This window comes from Pleurodeles waltl, chromosome 11 (assembly GCF_031143425.1).
Source record: "Pleurodeles waltl isolate 20211129_DDA chromosome 11, aPleWal1.hap1.20221129, whole genome shotgun sequence".
NCBI lineage: Eukaryota > Metazoa > Chordata > Amphibia > Caudata > Salamandridae > Pleurodeles > Pleurodeles waltl.
The window spans coordinates 433,827,426-433,849,349 of record NC_090450.1 but is presented as its reverse complement, the minus strand read 5'-3'; the positions used below and the strand labels follow the sequence as shown (position 1 = coordinate 433,849,349).

Below are 21,924 nucleotides of genomic sequence, written 5' to 3'. Positions count from 1 at the left end.
GAGAGAAGGCTAAATTCATTTTTGTTGTTGTTTTTTTGTTCTTTCTGATGTGTGTTGGCTTAGGTTTCATCATGCTCATCTGGTCCTAACTACCCCCATCAGTAAAGTCACCTTTTGCTCCAGACCGACTCGTTGAAAATTACTGGTTAGTGGAACTGCTCCGGCACCATTTTCTTCCCTCTATCATTACATTTGTGTTCTTTTCGTGCATCGACATATTCTCAAAACACATGTATTGCTCAAGTGTTGTGTCCTTGATTTCCTGTGTCTTTTGGGACTAGTTAATCCGTTAATGTTTTAGGCTGTGGTTTGGTCGCCAACGATTTTCTGTGTTGAAGCTGAAGTATAGAGAATTGTTATCTGATGGAGAGTTTTCAACGCAAGCGTCGTTTGAGAGTGGCTTATTTGACAGTCAGGACACAATTGTTTGCTAAATCTGAATGAGATAAATGTCTCCCATGTGGAGACATTGGTATGATGTGGAAATAACTCGATTCCTTTTTCATTTGTTACTTTTATTATATGAATAATTGCCTCTGAAATAAAGGCCGATTTCAGTTAATCGCCTCAATTCTGTGTATGAAGCAGTACACTTAAGCAAAAAAACATATCGCAACTCAAGTGTAGCAAAACGTTTCCGCTCAAACTTCCTCGTTCAGATTAGAATTTCAGTTTGCCATCGACCTTTGTTTGCCTCGATGCGTGTCCGGTTCTAGACAATTGTCCTTTGCGACTCTTGGTAGCGTTAAATGATGCAAAATGTAAAAACACATAGGGTAAGGGAACAGGTTTCTTTGGGATATTATTTCTTATAATAAATTATGTATCTTGAGTTAACAGTGTAAATGGCTGCCCAGAAAAAATGCTTTTACCCAGAGATTTGCTCTCTTCTTTGGGAAGAATTAACTATTGTGTATACCTCGGGACTGGTTAAATTGAGCCAAGTACCGTCACACACCACTGATTTGTCCTGTAAAACATATTCCAAAATTATCAGGTATGTGTAATTTTTTGACTATTACATTTAAGCACAGCACAGACGTCCATGCGTAGGTATCACTGGCGAAGGTCACTTGGTTTCCCAGGGGTCTTTTGTTAACAACTGTTTACTGTTTTTGAATAACGTTAATTGGGCTGCCGTACATTGATAAACTGGCCTTTGCGTGTTTCACCACTTTTGTACTGCCACTTCTTTTCTTTCCCTATTCTCTGTATGTGCCATGATCCCTCTGTTAACACCCTCCCCCCCCACTCTCCCCCCTAAATCATGAATTGGTCTATCTTCCTCACTGTCTCCATGCCTTAAGCTCTTGATGATCTATTGCTAGATTTGCTTCCTGTGATGTTACGGCCATTAGTGCTAGGACCTATTATCAGTTAGATTTTAGAATGACATGACACCCCACACCACATTTTAAAGCTCTCATTGAAGAATCATTTACCTGTGCCTCTGAACACTGGCCATCTTCATTTGCCAAATTGTCAGTGCATTTGGGGCCGCATGCAGAATCCCCCGAGGACTGGGATTAGCGGAGTATACTCCAGTGGGAAACTGGCACTGCACGGCAGACATGTTTGCAAGGAGGCTCAAATGTGACTAAGGTAACAAGAAGATGTATCATCCTTCCACAGCTTTGCTGTAAGAATATGAGGATTGGCTTGGTGGAAGACAACACATGAAGCTCAAGGGGTGACCTGGTCTCCTGGTAACCCTCCTGAGTGATGTTCACAGGAGTGCACATTTTTGGATTAATTGCTACCTTGACGTGGTACCTTGCATGCTACAGTAGCAGCCATCTTAACACTGCTATCTGTTTTGTAAAAATAATAGAAAAGAGGGTGTAGGAAATTAGGTTGTTGTTTGAGGGGTTGTTAACCCTGCTCAAACAGCCTCAATCGCCATCGGATGAACCACAAAAAGTCACTAAATTAACATGTGCTGAAATCCCCTGGAAGCTTGGCACAACAGCAGTCAAGCTTAACTTAGAGGCAATGTGTAAAGTATTCATTACTGTTTGCATGCTGCATAAACACAACACAAAAAAACTCAAACCAATTTTGAAAAGTAAAGTATATTTTAATAAATTATTTGATACCAAGACAACAAAAATCTAATCAGTAGAACCACAAAAATGTAATTTTAAATGGTTAGGTAAAGTTTATGATTAAAAGCTCGACGTGCCAATTGTGGTTATCTGGTCTTGCCAAATTGGGATACAGTAACAAGTTCAGGCTAACCGCAATGGAGAGTGGGTCAGATACAGGGATTGAGTTAGTCCTGCTGTGAAATGTATCTTAAATCCTGTTTACAGGGCACTGTGCTGCACATATGCAGTCCTGAGGAGTGATGCAAGCTCCGCATCGAGGATACATTATGCCGATGAGGACCGCCAAGACTGCATCAGGTTTTCATCTAACTGCGTTGGTTCTGGTGAAGTGCACAGCTGGGCTGGCAGGGCACCTTTAGTCACACTTCTAAGGAGCCAGGACTGGAGGGGCACTACTTAGGGGGAGGGTTAAGACTCACAGCAGGCAGAGTCCAGGAAAAGGATTTAGGAGGGTTGGAGCCTTTTCAGTCCTAGATACTCTGATCTGGAGGCTAGTCAACTAGCCCTTGAAAGTACTCTGGTGGTGCTCAGTTCAAGGTGCAAGTCCAGTTCTTCTCACTCAGCAGCAGAGAAGCAGGGTAGCAGAGCTGTCCTTGCAGCAGCGCAGTCCTCCTTTTGAGCCTTCCACAGGTCCAGACATGATCTGAAGAGTGGGTCTGAGTGTCCACTACTTATCTCTTGTGCCCACTTTGAAGTAGGAGAAGCTTCCAGAGTTCTCCCCAAAGAGAGCAGTCTAGATTTTCCTGCCTACCTTCCCTGATCCCAGTTTCTGTTGAGGTCACAAAAACTAGTGAGGAGACCTTTTGTGAGTGTGCGGAGTCAGTCTTTGTGATGTGTAAATACGGTAGGTGATAGCTCCGCCCCTTATCAAGTCAGATGGCCCAGCCTGCCAAAACCTACCCCCCTTTGTCATACTGTCTAGGAGTAATACACAAAAATCCAGGGTAAAGACTGCATGCACCAAATGGTTGGAACAAGCAAATAGCTACTTTCTTAAAGTGTTTTTTGCAGAATTGTGTCTTCAAAACCATCTTATAAATTAAGAAGTGTTTTAAATTGCAATTTTTGAACACCATACTCAACACTCCTTCCTTCCCCTTTATTGAAATGTATCACTTATCAAATGGAAAAAGGTAACCCTGTGCTATTCTGTGGAGGAGTTAGGCCTTGAAGTAGGTAAAAATATTAAAGGGGTTTTTCACTACCAGACCATGTGAAACTTAAGAGTACATGCCTGCTCTTGTACCACACCTTCTCCTTTTTATGTTAAGCAGGAAGAGGGCATGGTTGACGATCAAAAATAAACTGGCCTGATGATGTTAGGGCCACAATCCATTTTCCTGCGATACTTAGAGGATTGCTTAAACAAAAGCTTTGTACTCACTAGTTATGACAGCTGGAGGGTGTCGAGCAATCAGGGTTTGAGTTTAGCTGAATGCCTGTTGCAAAAGGAATAAGAACTAAGATAAGGATTATCACTGCTACCTGAGCACTGATTAATTATCTCCCTGATGATGGGGGAGGTGAAGGGTTTAGTAATACCAAATGGGACTTTATCTGACAAAGAACATACAAAACAACTGCACCAAAAGCCCCTCTTCTAAAGTGTCAAGGGAGTAGACCAAGAAGGGCATTGTTTTGATTCACAGACAGCTGGTTTTTAGAAGTCTTAAAGTGGTTGCTTAATTTGAATCTCCCCTCTAGTGAAGAACAGAAGTCCTGTAAGGATGAAAAAGCTCTGTTCATACCATCCTTGAAAGAGCTGTACAGACCTCTAAACTGGATTGCAAAATGCAACAGAGGATTTCCCTTTACCTAGAGACCCTAAGCAGAGAGTACCTCTAATGGAGACCTGTGGTGTGTACAGCCTTACTGTACATTTAAATCTTTGTCACCATGTTGTCTATGTGTGCAACTTCAGCCTAGTTCCGGAGCACAAAGTAAAGTCTCTGGAGCACAAACATTGATGTAGAGAACTCTATTTTAAAGGAAGAATGGTCTGTCTGTAGGACCAAAACCCTGAGACGAGAAGAACCTAGAATAGCACCCCCATTATAATTACCTGTTTTGGGACCAAGGAGAAGGGAGGAGAGGCACCCCTAGTAAATGTTGATGGAATTTACGACCATTTAAAATCTTCCACATTTTGTTTGACACTGTAACCAATATGTCATACAATTGGAAATGTGGATGTAAGGAAAGATTCCTATCAGACAATCTAATTGTAGCTGGTGTCACAAAAATAGACATCACCAGAGAAGGTAAGAGCCAACAAAACAGAAATATTCCAAAGTATCACTCCCTGGCATTTATTTATCCAAACAACATTTAGCACATGTCCTTTCCTCTGGATTTGCAGCCAGCCTGGTGTATCAGCAGATGTCCATCAATCTCTGTGGAATCTTCTCAAGGTCCATGCATGATCATGAAAAGAAAAACAGCTTCTTATAGATCTAGAAACGTGCTCTGAAGAAGTATGTCTGTGGTATGACTGAGACATAATGAGCCCCTACGTTATCAGGCTCTTGCATGCCTTAAAAATAACTTTCCTTGTCTCTGAAAACAAGAGGGTCACTTAGAGCTGTGCTAGTAGGCATTTGTGGAAACCCCATGCTGCTGTGCTACACCCCTTACAAAAGGTTCAAGATCTGTTTTGTTTGTTTAAGCCTGTCCTGTGCAGCACATTATATTATGTGCAAGTCAATGTAACATCATGGAGGCATCTATTGGGCGACATGTCATTTCAAGGTTTGACATCTGTTCCTACCTTCTTCCTAAGCTCTAACGTGACTGGGCCCTCAGGGAAGCTAAGACCTTTTAAGCCAACTTAAAGAACAAAGCTCTGTAGCATTTCCCACTTGAACGAAGCCAAACCAGACATAGTAGGGGGCCTGGAGTCTGGGTTTTTATTTTTTTTGTGTTCTTTTTTGTCAGAAATTTCCTAGAGATGAGATCATCTGCGCAGATACACTCAGGGATATGGAGTTCCTATAGCCCAAAGCCCAGAATATATTGTTTGGAGTCAAGGACAACAAGTTTTCATGTCTATTCTGTCCTTGGCACAAGTAGGCCTAGCCCCTTGCAGCACAAACCCTTTGGCTGCCAGTTTACAATACATTATGGTTCACGGAAGGGCATTGTCTGCAGTTAAGGTAATATTTGTGTTCATATGTTAATGCTGTTCAGACTTGTATTTATGGTTCATTAATGCAAAGCCTTTATTATTAGGGTGAGCGCTCTAAGGAAATGTTGTAAGCCTCTGACTGCACTAATGACAAGTGCAAACTTTTGTATGAATTTTTATAGTGGAACCAACATTTAACAGTATGAACTATGTATATTGCTCCCATAATGCTCTCTGATTAGATGCAAATATTTGCAGTCTCTTAAAAGCAAGATTGATGCTTTACTTTCGATATAAATTGTTCACAAAAAAATGCAACTTGGTAAAAACATTTTTGCTAAACTACTGTGAAATTTTAGGGACTACTTTTTTGAAGCATCATTTAGTAAAATGTGTTGATGCATGCTAGTATTTCCAAAATTTGCAAAGGCACAGTTCAGAGACTGAAACCTGTGCTTCAGCATATGCAAGAGGGGATAGGCTCCAGGCAAAAACATATAATGATACATATTGACACTGGGTGCATCATTACAAGATCTCCTCATGCCAATGCACAGCCAACCAAGAGATAGTTATCCTTTGAAGAGGCTTTGGAGACCCCACCTCCACCAAAGCATGGGAAAAAGGTAAACAAACCTGGTGCACATCAGCCAAACGCCTGCTGAGCACCACATGCAGCCTCCACCAGCTTCACCTGCTGCCCCTGCCCCATACTCATCAGAGGGTTCCATCCACCCTTAATCAGATTGGGTAGAACAAGGGTATGAATTTTCTTTCCTACCACATGATGACCCCTGGGACTCTTATGACGTAGAACCACCTGCTGATACAGACCCCGATCTGTATCCTGCTAAACCAAAACACCACCACCTACCACAACCATAGAGGAAGAGCTTCTACCTTTCACAAAGTGCAGCTACACCCAGCCTCTAGAGGATGATTTTGTATTTCAAACTTCATCCTCCCCCCGAAGCTCAGCACAATATATCTGCCAATGCTGAAAGACATGTTGCAACATACTGCTGACATCTGAATTACCCTGTTAGGTCTAAAGTGATTATGTCACAGATCAACGAAAAATACAAGGCGTCACCCATCGACCCCTTATACATAAAGGGACAACTTCCACCTGATTCTCTGGTAGTTGCCACAGCACTCAAAAGGGCCAACTAAAGGGGCATTGGGAAGATCCAGTGTTGATAGGCTGTCAAGCTTGCCACCCTCTGCAGTGGTGGAACACCAACAACCTTCTGAAAGGCCAGTCTTTCCTAGACCAAGTTCTGCAATTATTATAACAACGGACAACTCTCTTGTGGGCTGGAGAGTGCAATCCCAAGATCTAACTGTCCAGGGACACTGGACACCCAGCCAGAGACCTCTCCACATCAGTCACCTGGAGTTTCTAGCTGTTTACTTTGCCAATCAGGAGAGGAAGAAAGGTTTTGAGGGCTAAGTAGTCCTGATCAATACTGCAAACTTGACTGCCCTGTATTATCTCCAAAAGCAATGGGCTTCCACAGCTTTCTCATTTAACCCAGACCATTTAGAGGTGGGCCCTTCGGTACAACATTCATCTCTTAGTGCAGTACCTCCCGGGAGTGGTCAACAACTTTGCGGATCTCCTCAGCAGGAGACGCCAACAAATGCATGAGTGGGAACTCCACCCGCAAGTCCTCTTCCAATACTTCCTGCGTTTTGGTCAGCCACAAATAGAACTCTTTGCTACAGCAGAAAACGCCAAATGCCCAAGCTTTGCTACAGGTTCCCACACCCACACTTCATGGGCAATGCACTATGGATAAGTTGGTCTGGGATATTTGCTTACGCTTTCCACCTCTCCCACTGCTTTGGTTTGTGGTTGACAAGCTTCAGCAGATCACTCTCAATCTCATCCTAGTGGCTTCCACATGGGCATGGCAACCATGGTTCACCGCACTCCTCGAACTGTCAGTAGTTCCCCACAAAGTACCGCCAAACAGGCAGGACCTTCCCACACAGAACCATGATCAGACACCCAGACTCCAGGTCCCTCCACCTCGCAAACTGGCTCCTGAGGTCCTAGAGTTTAGTTAATTAAATCTCTCACAGCAGTGTATGGACATTCTTTAGTATGCAGGCCTACTACTCGTGCCTGTTATGCTGCTAAATGGAAAAGATTTGTTCTCTATTGTTATTCCAAACACATTGATCCATTAGCAGCCATGTTTCAAGGCGTTGTTTGCTGCTTACTCCACTTGTGTACCTCTGGTTCAGCTTTTACATCTATAAGGTTACACCTAGCGGCAGTAGCCGCATATCTACAAAACAGACAACTCACTTCACTAGTCAAGATTCCAGTCATCAAAGCATTTATGGAAGGTCTTAAGTCATTCCATCTAGAGTGCCACCAGCTCCTACATGGAACATAATTATTGTATTAACAAGATTGATGGGCCCTCCATTTAAACACTTCCACTCCTGCCTCATCCAGTTCTTATCCTGGAAAGTAACATTCCTAGTCGCTATCACTCCACTCAAGATGTGTGAATGAGCTTCAGGCAGAAGAACCCTTTTTCCAGTTACATAGGGATAATGTGGTACTTCATACCAGTCCTACATTTCTTCCAGAGGTGGTTTCTCAATTCCACCTTAATCTGTCTATTGAATTGCCTGTCTGTCTTTTCCCCTCCCAACCTAACTCGGTTGCGGAAAGGGCTCTACATATCTTAGATGTAAAAAGAGCTCTTATGTACTATATTGACACAACTAAATAATTTATGAAAACACTCTTTGTTGCTTTTTCAAAACTACACAAAGGAAGGGCCATCTTTACATTGGACATTGCACTTTGGATTGTTAAATGCATCCAAACCTGCTATGCTAAAGCTAAAAGACCTTTACTTATTCCTCCTAGAGCTCACTCCACTCGTGTAAAAAAAAAAAAACAAAAAAAAAAATTAAAAGGAGCTTCAATATCCTTCCTAGGAAATATACCTATAGATGACATACATAAGACAGCTACATGGTCTACACCACATACATTTACTGTGAAGATGTGCTGGCCCCTCAAAAAGCCAATGTGTGCCAAGCAGTTCAATGTAAACCATTTCAGAGATCTGTTACCCCCACAGGCTGCCCACCTCTTTACAGTCTGTGTTAAGCATGTGCATCTACAACCGCACATGCCTCAAATGGGAAATGTTGCTTACCTAGTAAGCATCTGTTCGTGGCATGTAGTACTGTAGATTTGCATGCGTCCATCCTCCTCCCCAGACGTGTGTGCGTGTGTGTGTGTGTGTGTGTGTGTGTGCGCGCGCATGTGCATATATGTGCTTGTGTATGTTAGTTATTTTTATGGGTTATCCGAAACTCCTTTGGCATGGCATCGTCATAAACTACGCTTTGATTCACATTTCTTCCTCACCCGCCATGCAGGAAAACAACCTAACAATGGAGTTGATGACCATCCGTTTCCCAGCAAGAGGAGGAGTCCCACTACCTCATGACCTAAAAGACTTTCTTCGAAGCAAAACAACTTGCCCACATGCAAGCCCAATACTAGATGGCACGATTATGCTAAGCATGTGAATCTACAGCACTACATCCCACAAACAAATGCTTCCTGGGCAAGTAACATTTTCCATTTCCAACATTGCACACGTGATTTCCGTATCACACACAGAAAATCTTTCTAAACAGAAGCATGCTATTTGGTGCCTCTAAGGAATTGTCCATGTGTCTTGTGACTGACGTGAGTTTTTGTATGAAGGCAAGAGGTGTTTTTTTAGTCTCTCAGATTACCAAAGAGTAGTCCTTCAAACATGAAAATAAATAGGAATCTGTTGTATATTTATCACAAAATAATGCAGAGGGAGGGGGAGTGGCCATGCTGTGAAGGAGTGAGGAGTTCTGCTTTGGTGCTCCTGCTGCTATACCCTCATCCATAATCATCCTGCTTAATCTGAGAGGCCTGGGGGGGGTGCTGGTGAAAATGGCGGCCGTGGGCCGGGCATGAGAGACATGCAACATCTGCAAACAAAATGTATAAGGCGGCGCAAATGGGGGCCAAGGAAAGCAATTTAATTCCCCCTGCCTCCCGTCTCCGCCCATGCACCCTGTTACAGCCACAGGGAGCTAACACGCCATAGCTGACATTGCAAACCTGGCTGAGCTGCCCAAGACCTACAAGGCCAAAAATGGCAGCTGTGAGCCAGACTTGAGTCCCGTACCGGCCGCTGAGCAAACTGTGGAGAGCAATGCTAAACAAAGAGCTGAGGGGAAGACTCTGAACACTGCCTGTCCATAAATTGGGAACACAGGTCTGGAGGCTGGTAGTGGGCAACTGTCCGCTTCCTGCAGTGGATGCAGGAAGTGGCGATAACGGTGGACCGCCCACCGTGACCAGAGCTAACAGGGCTGGCTAAGTGCCCTGAAGGAACCGGAAGCCCGAGATTCGACTGGGGAGGGTTCCTCCCTCCCCGCTCCTACAATAGCGGCCAGATGAGATAATCCTTTATGCCCTCGCACACCATTGCAGAGGAGCCAGCCAGACCACTCCGCCCCCTGGAGCCTGAGGTACACTTAAGGTATCGCATCATTGGTGGAGCAGCTTGCAAGGTCAGCTCTAGGAAGAACTGAGACCAAAACGTACCGTGCCAACTGGAGCTCTCCGAGGGAGCCCCCAGAAGGCTGTTCCGCATGCATGACTACCACAGCTGTGTGGAAACAGAGAAGAGGATTGCCTTTTGCTGCCACTGACCGCTCCTGCGGGTGTTCACGATACAAACTGAGCAACCCTTCGCAATGAGTACATTGCGCTTTCCCACATCGCAACTGTCCAGGCCTCGCACACCCATCATGTGTCTGGAGCGCATAGTAGAGGAGGGCCATACTATAGGCCACTGACCAACGCCCCCGCAGTGGTACTTCCAAGGGGGGGGGCTCTAAAGAGACTGAACGCTGTACTGCCAGTGCCCAGGGCCACTCCTGACCTTAAGAAACTGGTGCTGGGGGAGCGGAGGGAGATTCCACTACCCACTGCTGATGACACCCATAATATCTTGTTGAGGGCCTGTGGATCATCTGTTTGGGCAGCTATATAATGCAGCTTCACTGATGATTATGCATGGATGATTGCAACTAGAGGAAGGTGCTGAGCACAGAATCCTGATTGGTCATTGCTGCACGGGACAGCTGCTCTGGGAGCCCTGGTAGCACTCTCGTCCTCTCTGGCCTTGAATCCGTGTACCCCACAGCAGTGATACATTGGAGCCCTACCTTGAGTTGCGCCCCTGTACCCCAGTGTCTCAGCACCTGGCGAGAGCAGCACGCACACAAAAGCATTTGCTCAGCGTCATAAGCGTCCCTCCGTGGTATAACGAAAAGGTAACCACGCTCTACTTCAATAGCCGTACAAGCAGGTTTCCCATTGCTACCATGGGCAAGGCAACAAAGTGGGACCTGCATACCACAGCTACCGACAGACGGCTCTCCGTTAATTACAAGGGATGACGGACTAACACCACAACCTCTAGAGTCTGCTGAGGGTCCTACTTTACAAGACATTCTCCAAGCCATCACAACCTCCACAAAAGTCCTGGAGACCAGAATTGACACACTGGGAGTGGACCTGTACATCTTTAAAGAAGACTACTGATGACTGTCAGAGAGTCATGCCGGCTGAAAGAACGATCACGGAGCTCCCCACGGATATGACGCCCTCTGTGAGCAACTTGTGACCATGGAAGGGAAGGTTTAAGTATTAGAATTAAGGGCAGAGGATGCCGAAAATAGATCAAGGAGAAATAATATTTGTGTATTGGGAATACGTGAACAAATCAAAGGGAACAAGCTATTCTTTTTGGAAAAGTGGCTGAGAGACGAAGTGGCCCTGATGGGTCTCTTACCTTTCTATTCCCTGGAAAGAGCCCACAAAGTTCCAGCATGACCCCCATTGCCAAGGGCAGCTCCAAGACTAGTAGTAGCCAGACACCACATTATAGAGATCGGGATCATATCCTAGGCTGAAGCCAGTCAGAATGATGGTGATAAACTAGAGAATAGTAGGCGTACATTAGTAGGGGAGTTCCATTACTATTCTCCTAAACCATATTGTTGCTTGCTTGCTTGCTCTGCAACAGATCTAGATGATTTCTTGGCACCTCTGACTTTTCCAGCACTGTCCTCTGTGAAGGCGGAAGCCTTGGACAGCGATATTACACTGCTGGAGGTAAGAGCAGCAGTAGAAGCTATGTCTTGGGGCAAGACACCAGCAACTGATGGCCTTCCGATAGAGTTCTAGTCCGCCTGCGCAGAAAATCTGTCTCCTAAACTGGTAGACTTATACAACACAGCTAAAGACACAGGCATGCTACTTCCTTCCACCCGCGAGGTCCTGGTAGTTCCTTTACTAAAACCTGGGAACCCTGCACATGATAAATGGACTTATCGTCCCTTATTGATGCTGAACACAGATTATAAGATACTTAGCAGGATACTTGCCACTAGGCTTCCTTCCCTTATGCTCTCACTCAAACCTCTTGACTAGGTGGGCTTTATACCTGGCTAAAATACAGCTACTAATATTTGGAGACTGTTCACCATACTGGATACTAATGCGTATGATCATACAGTGTCAGTGATAATTACAGTAGATCTAAAGATGGCTAGAATGGAGCTTCTTCTTAGTCCTGAGACGATTTCAGCTAGGTGCTGATTTATAGCCTAGACTAGGCTCCTTTATGTGACCCCCCCCCCCCCCCACAGCCAGGGTACGCATAGGGGGATATGTGTGGGAGTACTACCAGGTGGGCAGGGGGACTAGATGGGGATGCCTGCGGTCACCCTTGTCATTTGTAATGGCAATGGGGCCCCTGGCTGCCCATGCTAGGCTCCGGGACGTCTACAGAGGGATTGAATGCGGAGGGAGAACCCATCATATTGCTTTATATGCTGATTATGTTCTGGTCTCTCTACAGGATGTAACAATGCCACTTATTAGTGCCTGTACATTGTTGGATCGCTTTGGACAGTACTCAGGGCTGAGGGTCAGCTGGCAAAAATCACAGGTGTTCCCTACACTTGTGTGCCGTCAATACCCGTCAGGTGTGACAGGACTGCAATGGGAGCCCTGCTTCTTCCAATATCTGGGAGCAAAATATTTTCACCACCCTACTGACTTGTTGGAAAGGAACATAGGGAAGGTGACTAGAGACCTCAAGAGGAGCTTAGAGTTCTGAAGCACACTCCCCTTGCCAGTGGCGGGTAGAGTTGCGCTGCTGAAGATGATAGTTCTTCCGCGATTACCACTTTATAGTCTTACCGGTGTGGATACTCCGAACAACATTTAGGGAACTGGATTCCATTATCATAGCCTTTCTCTGGGGCTTGGGCCGCCAATGGCTATCTTCAACAAATTTAAAGAGACCGGTGCGGGAAGGAGGCCGAGCAGTACCAGACCTCAAGACTTATTATTTAGCAGTGCACTGCCAATGGCTGAAGCTGTGGGTAGCGGGCAGACTGACACCTGGACACTAGTTAAGAACCCCAAAGTCTTGGATGCCCATACACTAATTTAAATATTAATAAAGCTTAAGCTTTCTGACTGGGTGTGGGGGTGAGGCCGGGGGGGAGAGTTTTGAATACTGTGTTGATGCAGGACGCGTTGCCTGCAGAAGACTCGACCATGCACCCTGTGCTCTCCAGATATACCTATGATATACCTATGATATACCTATGATATACTTAGAGGTTCAGCCACATTTGGGGGGAGGGGAGGAGACTGATGGGGGGCTAGCGGTATGGATGGAGGCAGGAACAGCAATGCTGGGTGACTTATTCAGGACTGAGGCACTCCTCCCATTTGAAGCATTCCAAGCGGACCATGATTTGCCGAGAGGTCAATTCTTACTACATGGAGCGACATCTGTGATGCATTCATACTTGAGGGGGTGGGGGGAGGAAATGATAGAACCACCACACCGTGAGACCTGTCCGTACATTATCACATCATCTGGGACATTTAAGGCTGTAACTTGTTTGTATACATCAATAAGGGGAGATATGCTTATACCTCTGACTACTCTCCGGCCCACCTGACTTGGGGAACCCTATATCGTATAAGGACTGGACGTCCGTATTGAAAAGTGTACCCAAAGTATCAAGGAGGAGGGAGCTGATTTCTTGCACATGTTCTGGTCTTTTTCGCAGCTCACACCCTATTGTAAGAATCTTACTGGTGTCCTTACTGATATCATTTAAAGGGAGGTCCCATGCACTCAGCAACATTGCCTTTTAAGCTGGTTCCCAAACATTGCAAGATAAAGAAAGCCACAAGCAATTTCCAGGACCTGGCATTCATGTTTGCAAAGCAGGAGATTACACACAATTGAAAAGTTCCAAATAGATCTTGGGGAGGAATATGGCGTTGGGAATTTGAGAGATAGGCTGGGTATGAAGGGGCAGTACTACTAAGGGAGGCTAGAGTTGGTCGAGGCTCCATGGAAATGGCTAGAGCATGGGAAGCCTTAGTGGATAGCGTGACGGACCCAGATCCCTCCCCACTTAGAACATCGGTGAGATCCCCCTAATAGTAGACCAGCATCCCACTAATATTTTGGCACCCCTGCAGCGGTCACTGATATATATGTTGACCTTCGTATAGACCCTCTAGCGGGGATAGAGGTCTTTTGAAATATGCCAGAATGACCTACAAGCAGTAGCCTATACCTGGTCCATATCATCATCACACGTCTGTAGAGGGAGGCATGACAGCGAAGGGTGGAAGGGAAATGTTGAACGGGATTGTAATGTTTTGATGATACAGTTGAAACGGCAATACTATCTGAATACCTAAAAGCCTTGCACTTACTGATTGCTGTTTCTTACCAATGAAAATCGGTAAAAAAAAATGCAAAGGGAAAATACGATTTTGTACCTGTGCCCATTGAAATTCATGTTTCACGCTTGCATACTGTTGACATGTATAGGTTAAACAAAAATTCGCATATTAAGTGTGTGAATGTGTTTGGGGAAGGGAGCTGGAATTTTACTAGAATTGTTATTGATTGTATCAAGCTTCAGCCAAGTAGCGCTCATTCCGTTTGTTTGTGGGCTTCACTGTGGCTATTTATTTTTTTGTTTAGATTTCATAAACGTTTTATTTTCTTGTGCAAATGTACAAAAACAGATGTGAGCTAGAACATTAAGAATGATTGTAGAATGTATTGGGCAAAGTGGCATATCTGTGGTACTGTTACACATTTTTATCTCAAAGGAGTAATACTATTATTGTATGCAGCTATGGTAGCTATTGTTACCTGTCAATATATAAACTGGTTATGAGGACCAAGATTAACCTTGATGTTATAGATTCTCTATAAGAATATTGCTCCACATGATTTGTCTAAATGAAAAGGTAAAGAGAGAGCTTAAATAATACGAGCACGAAACTGTGTGGTTTGTATCGGTATACTGTTGTGGACGGGACTGCTGTTCCCAGGACCTAGAGAGCTGTAGTCTATGGGCGTATCACATCACGGTGCAACACACATTCCGTTTAGGTTTGTCTGTGTCCTTGGACTGGGCTGAACTGTGGAATAGTCGGACTGTGTGCCTCATATGCAAGTAATGTTTGTAAGAATGTTGACTACTTTATACTTCTCATACTGCCTACGAATGTTACGGTACATTGGGTAATTTAACACCCATTTGACGATGCCTGAAAGTCCCAATATTTGAATATTCTTTCGATTCAAAATACTGAGGACTGGATAGTATATTGTGTTTGCTAGCAATTAATAACGATCCTATGATTCTTTTGGAACAGTGCTAAGATCGTGGCCGATACCCAGGGGCTGATAAATCAGTCAATGTCTTAGAAAATGGAATGCATGAAATTCTAACGCGGGATGTGCCTGAACTGGTGCTTGGAGAATGTGAACTCTTCTCAGGTTTTATGAACTGAAAATATAATTGCATTTTGACAAGCCTTTTTCAGACAGTAATACTTCCTGTAAAGTGCTAAATTTTTGCTTAAATTAAAAAAAAAAAAAAAAAAAAAAACTTCTAGGATATTGATACTTACTAACTAAAAAGAAACCTTTCATATTTATGCATTGTTAATGTATTTACTATTATTAGTACATCGCGTGGTGGTCAAACGTACATACATCATCCGGATGCTCGACCTTCAATAAAATGCTTTATTCCTCGGTACGCATGCTTACCATGCTGTGTCTATGAATTCACACATCTGAAAAACTGGACAGAAGTATATTTAACTTTTAAAAAGAGCACACAATCAAGTCTGGAAGGCAAAACGCAGGACTTAAACTACCATTGGCTTCTTCCTGAAATCGTTGTCATCTTATCAACTGCTAGCTCCTTTTGGGTGTCTCCTTCATGGAGAAGTAAGTATGTTTATCATTTCATTTGGCAAATCCGACAGTTTACATTTGTTTAGTGTTCCGCTCAACAATGCAGTTAAAATTGCCTTCTGATTTTACTGGCCTGGCTTATTGCTGTATGTGTGGTGAAGATGGTGGTGGCCAGAAGCAAAGTTTACTTTGACAAAATGTACTTATGTGGCTTTCGTCCCAGCCGTTCATGGTCTCGCTACCAAACTGATAGCACTGAGTGATACTACTGTTTTCATCTATTCTACTACAAGATTTAAGTATCTTACATGATTAAGTGGACAAAAAATTAACTGTTACCCATTTTGTTGGGTATGTTAGATGAAGACACGAAATATGTCATATGAGCAATTTTATCTCCTTACTAAATACTGAATGAGATTGGTCTAGGTAGGAAGCAGAATTGACTGTTATTGGAAAAGGGACCCACCTTTTTCAGGGCCAGTAGAACAGATTTTGGGTTGTATCTGACTCTTTGGCTCTATCCTTACTTCATAACTAAGAGATTAGTGTCCTCAGTAGGGAAGATAGGATTTTCAATTTAGTTATGGTAACTAATCTGAATTTACTCAATTAACAAGCAGGTGGATTATTTTCAAGTTGACACCGTAACTATATATATATATATATATATATATATATATATATATATATATAGTAATTTTTTTTTTTTTGTGTGATGGTGCTGTACATCTTTACACCTTTTACTCCAAGTATGTCTCAAAAAAGAAAAAGGTATATGTCTACATAAAAAAGAACATATATATTTATCTTTTTTCACAAAGAATGAAGCTACCATAGATCACATCAAAATAAGATTGAATTCATTTCCCATGGAAAAGTATTGTAAGAAGAGCAGGAAGATCATAGGATCTTGTCATGTTGAAGGTGTAGGAAAGCAAATATGTTCAAGTAGAGGACAGGGAATGCTCACAATCATTTTCGTTTGACTATGGAATTCAATTCCTCCTGAAATATGCATATACACTACCCATGCTGCCTAAAAGAAAGCCCTAAAATATCTTTACCTCAAGAAACATCCTTTGTATCTTTCTATATATCTAGACCCGATGCATTGTTGGCCACTACATCGGATGCACCATATGTTGAGGCAGGGGGATGAAGACTACCTGATCTCCTTTTTCGTTCTAGTTATCCTTTATTTTTTAATTAAGTAACCCTTGATTTGCATCAAATGTAATGGCTCTCTGTGTAGCGGATCAGATATAAATGGAAAACTATTGATGGATTCCATTGTATTGTACCACTCTAATTTGACAGCCATATATACTTATGGTGTGTACGGATTGGAAGACCAGAGCAAAATGAATGGCAAATATCACATGCACAAGATACCACTGCACCACAGTTGCTGCGTGCATACCCGCACTGAGTACCTGGCATTATTACAAGCTAATGTGTTCACACTGAAGCCTTTCCATGTTTGTGTTTTTTTTTTACCAACTTTATTTTGTGCGACTTGCATATTACAGTGCATTTGTGGGATATTTGAGTTATGCTCCTAGTACGCATGCAGATAGGTGGTCAATTTTTCTAGTGCATTTATAAACCCACTCCTTGTGCAGGTTTTTATGTGTAGTAAATGCATCAACAATACGCAGTGCCACTCTAACTTGAAACTTTTTTTTCCCTACAACTCAATTATCTAAATAATTAGTCACTAAACTGCTGCACATCAGCATATTATACCAGAGGCCCTTGCGCCATTTCCATTGAAATTAACCTTTCACTTCAGGATGTGTGTATATTGAAGGCGAGCGCCACATAGGTGTAACAGAAGGTGAGATCGAAGCATGGGGGTTGAGCTCCTTATCAAACCGCTTGAGAGTTTGCACATAAGAGGCATATAGTCTGTTTATTCCGCAGTTCAGCACAGTCCTAGGACACAGACGAGCATGACGCTCCAGCACTCTGTTTTGAGCTCAACAATGTCAGGACTACAGTATGAGCGGTGCTCTAAGCAGTAACCAGTCAAGAAAGATGCCTAAATCAATATCCATGAATTGCAGGGTTATTTCCTAGCTCCTTGCCATGTGCAGTATAACGATACTGGGAAGAGTAACGCTTGTGGGTATCTCCAGGCACTTCATTAACAAGTAAGTGCAAAAAGGAAGGGCCCAGAAGTTATTTTGTTTTAGAAACTTTCATATATCCTCTCAAAATTAATACCGGGCACGAGGACTATGACAGGCTTAGAAAAAGTGGGAAATTGGACTTATGTGCAAAAATGTTGTAAAACTCTTTTAAAGAAATGTGCAGATAGTGACTATCAAAGATAACTTCTTAAAAATAAAAAATAAAAACACCCATGGTTTATCATGGGGACAGATCCTCACCCTGGGTTTAGTTTGTAAGAGTTCCCTTTTTTTCTTTTTCTTTTTTTTTTTTAAATAAATATTTTAAATATTTTCCAGAGAGACAGTATACAACACATCATCAGCTATTACCAGTTGACAAAAAGGACAGTATCAAGGTTCATATGTGCAGCATCAAAACTAAATAAATACATGTCAAAATTGAAAGCGAGGTATAAGCACTTAACAGCGTGTCGACATTGCTCCCTCCTGCAAAGCTCAAGTAATAAGCCAGCAAACACAATCATATCCCCACACACGTCACAGGCTTAAATAAAGTGGCAATGCATAAAAAAACAGCAGCCAAGTTCAATCGTAGACACACCTCCACATAGATCTAACCATATGGTAAGCCAGGGCCACTAGCTGCTAAATTAACAGGCATAATGACCTCCAAGTACCTGTACTATCAGACTAGAGCAAAAGAAATGACATATAATTGCCCCTCTAAATCAGCCAGAGCACACACCATGCTAATCCATTTTTTTTTTCAAGCCACCTGGTAATAGGCAGCCAAATCCTCTAGCCCGTTTTCTTTGTTATCACCCCGTAGATGCAAAAAACATATTTCCATATTATATACTGCTAGCAGCCTAGATCTCCATTCTACTAATGTTGGTGGTTCTGTACTAAGCCAGCTGGATGCTATGTGCATTCTAGCAACTGTCATTGCAATAATTATAAAATAAGCCTCTTTGTTCACGGACTCCCCGCCAAACACCGCTTCAACAACCCCCAACACCATCATCACAGGAGTGATCTGTGATGTGCTGTGAGAGGGTGACTCCACAGACCGCCTGGTCAGCATTCGTTGCCCTCCCCAACTCCTTCTGCTGCCTCTGCCTTGGGAGTGAACTGAGAGCCTGCGTGACTCTCAGTTAGAGGCCCTCCTGCCTGCACCTCATTCCTGGTGGCCTAGTGGCCATCTACAAGTAATTATCTTCTGTCTCTCCTTACGCCTGCTTTTGTGCTTTTGCTTCTTTTTACTTTGTTTTTCTTTATTCAGTCTCTTCTCTTATTTTTCTGTATCTTCTGTTCCCTTCTCCCTCCCATGCTGCTGCTGTGCCTGCGGAAACCACCACCACCACCCCCGCGAAGTGCATTTCCCGCCTCCCAGCTGACCGGACCCCCCGCCTCCCTCCCCTTCTTAATGGCAGCTGCAGCGCTGTAAGAGGGCGACTCCTCTGACCTCCTGGTCAGCTTCTGTTGCCCTCTCCATCTCCTCCTGCTCCCTCTGCCTTGGGAACAAACTGAGAGCCTGCCGGACTTTCAGTTCGAGGGCCTCCTCCACCCGCAGGCTCCTGCCAGTGCCTCATCCCTAGTGGCCAGCTACAGGTAAGTATCTTCGGTATCTCCTTACTCCTGCTTTTATACTTCTGCCTTTTACCTCTGTTTTTACTTCATTTTTCATTTTTCTTTTTTCTGTCTCTTCTGTTTCTCTCTCCCTCCAGCGCCGCTGTTGCCCATGCGGCCTCGCCCCCCTGTGAATCGCTTTTCCTGCCCTACCAGTACGACTACAAGACCCTCCACAGCCTTAACACCGGACAACTCGTCGCCTGCTGCACTGCATCTCCTAAGGACACCCATGGACCTTTTTCCTGCTGGAACTGCAACCTCCGTTTCAGCCACAACAAACAACTGAATCACCCGAAACCTGAAACCACTGACACCCACCACAACCTCAACTGCCTCCATCTGAATATATGCTCCCTCCATAAGCACACAACTGCACTTTGTGACCTGATCGACTCCGCCAGTCAACACATCGCATTCCTAGCCGAGACCTGGACCCACCCTAGCTTCGGAATAGCCAACGCAATCCCAAAGGGCTACAACATCCTAAGGTAGGATCGACTTCTGGTCCGGGTGGAGGACTGGCCAACGTACACAAGTCCTCACTCCGCCTCACGGTCAAGACTGAGGAACACTGCACCACAATGGAACACCTACACTACCTGATCCACGCCACTTACAACTCCTCCCTCCACTCCACCCTAGTCTATAGACTCCCTGGCCCCCGCCCTGCCGTCATCAACACCATTGTAGACATCGCCACCCCCCACGCCCTGTCGCCCACTGACTACTTCCTGAGTGACTTGAATTTCCACCTTGAGGACCGCAATAACTGAAACACCACTTCCCTACTCAACAATCGTGCCACCCTCTGCCTCAGACAACTGATCACCAAGCACACCGTAAGAGACACACTAGACCCCATTTTTACCTTGAGCAACCGGATTACTATCAAGAGTATCTCCATCCCGGACTGGATCGACCATCACAACACCAAACAGCCACCTCTGCGTCCCCAGACCCTCCCACAGGAAATGGCACAAAATCACTGACGAGCAACTCACCACGACCCTTGCCAAATCACCCCCCACTGACGCTTTTGTCGCTGCATGCAACCACAGCTCCTGGATCACCGAGTGTGCCAACTCCTTAGCCCCTGTCCGATCAACTTTGGCCAAGTGCATCCCAAAAAAAGCAAGCTGTTTCACCACCAAACTCCAAGAATCCAAATGCACAAGCAGGTGCCTAGAAAAGAAATGGAGACACAGCAAAACCAGCGAAGGCCTCGCCTCCTTCAGAGCCGCCACTGCCACCCATCACCACTGTATCTAGAACACACAAAAAAACCAAATTCACCAATCCTCCCTCCGAAGTCACCAACATCCCCCCCCCTCCCCGCATTGCAAGACCCCTGCGAAAATTGGCCACTTTCTTCCACCGCAAGTTTAAGGACATCTATGACCGCTTTCCACTGCAGAACCCGCCCAGCATCAGAATCTACGACCAACCCACCCACCCCGACCCACCCAAACCGTCCACAGCTGGTCCACTCTCACCACAGCAGAGACTGAAATCATCATGAACAGTATTCACTCCGGAGCTCCCACAGACCCCTGTCCTCACCACACCTGCAACAGAGCCAGTGCATCCAACCCCCCTGACCTCCGCAAGACACTGACTGCTCTATCAAAAAGCCACCTACCCTGAAGATTGGAACACACCAAAGTCCGCTCCTTCCTGAAGAAACCCACAGCTGACCCATGAGAGCTCAAGAATTTCCGGCCCATCTCGCTGCTATCCTACCCTGCCAAAGTCCTGGAAAAGGCCATAAACTCACAGCTGCGACAATTCCTCAAGGACAACTCCTCTCTGGATACCTCTCAGTCTGGCTTCCGCCGTAACCACAGCACGGAGACAGTTCTTTTTGCAGCCACTGATGACATCTGTACACTCCTCGACCACGGCCACACTGCAGCACTCATACTCCTCGACCTCTCAGCAGCCTCTGACACGGTCTCTCACAGCACCTTAAGCAGCAGAGTCCACGATGCAGGAATCCGTGGAAAAGCCTTGCAGTGGATTCACTCCTTCCTCACTGGAAGAACACAGTCAGGATCACACCCTTCATATCCAAACCAACAGAAGTCAGCTGCGGAGTCCCTCAGGGATCCTCCCTGACACCAAAGCTCTTCAGCATCTACATGGCCCGTCGCCCGAGACCATGGATCGAACATCGTGTCATATGCCGATGAGACACAACTCATCATATCCCTCACTGAAGACCCGGACAAAGCTAACAGGAACTATCACACTGGAATGAGAGCCGCCGTTGCCTGCATGAGGGAGAGCTACCACAAGCAAGACCAAGAAAACTCCACTTCAGCCTGGGTTGACTCCTGGTGGCTCACATCGCTCAGCGCACTGCCTACTCCAACTGACCACACCTGCAACCTAGGAATCATCCTCAACTCTTCCCTATCAATGACCCAACAGGTAACGCAGTCACCTCTTCCTACTGGCGCACCCTCCGCCATCTCTACAAAATCTTCAAATGGTTCCTGGGGGACTGCCGCAAGATAATCACCCACACTGTAATCACAAGAAAGCTCTATTTAGGCAACACACTTTAT

General features: G+C 44.7%; 1 protein-coding gene across 4 annotated transcripts in view; it reads left to right on the top strand.

Annotated features, from left to right (window-relative positions):
• The window catches only part of PIK3CB (phosphatidylinositol-4,5-bisphosphate 3-kinase catalytic subunit beta), a 1,042,661-nt gene that overhangs the window by 283,722 nt on the left and 737,015 nt on the right, over positions 1 to 21,924 (top strand). For 2 of the 4 annotated variants that reach the window (XM_069213799.1, XM_069213796.1), the window contains exon 3: positions 64 to 145. The exons of the other annotated variants lie outside the window; for them this stretch is intronic. The gene's annotated coding sequence lies outside the window, so the exon portion shown is untranslated. The remainder of the gene's footprint in view (positions 1 to 63; positions 146 to 21,924) is intronic. 4 annotated transcript variants of the gene reach the window in all.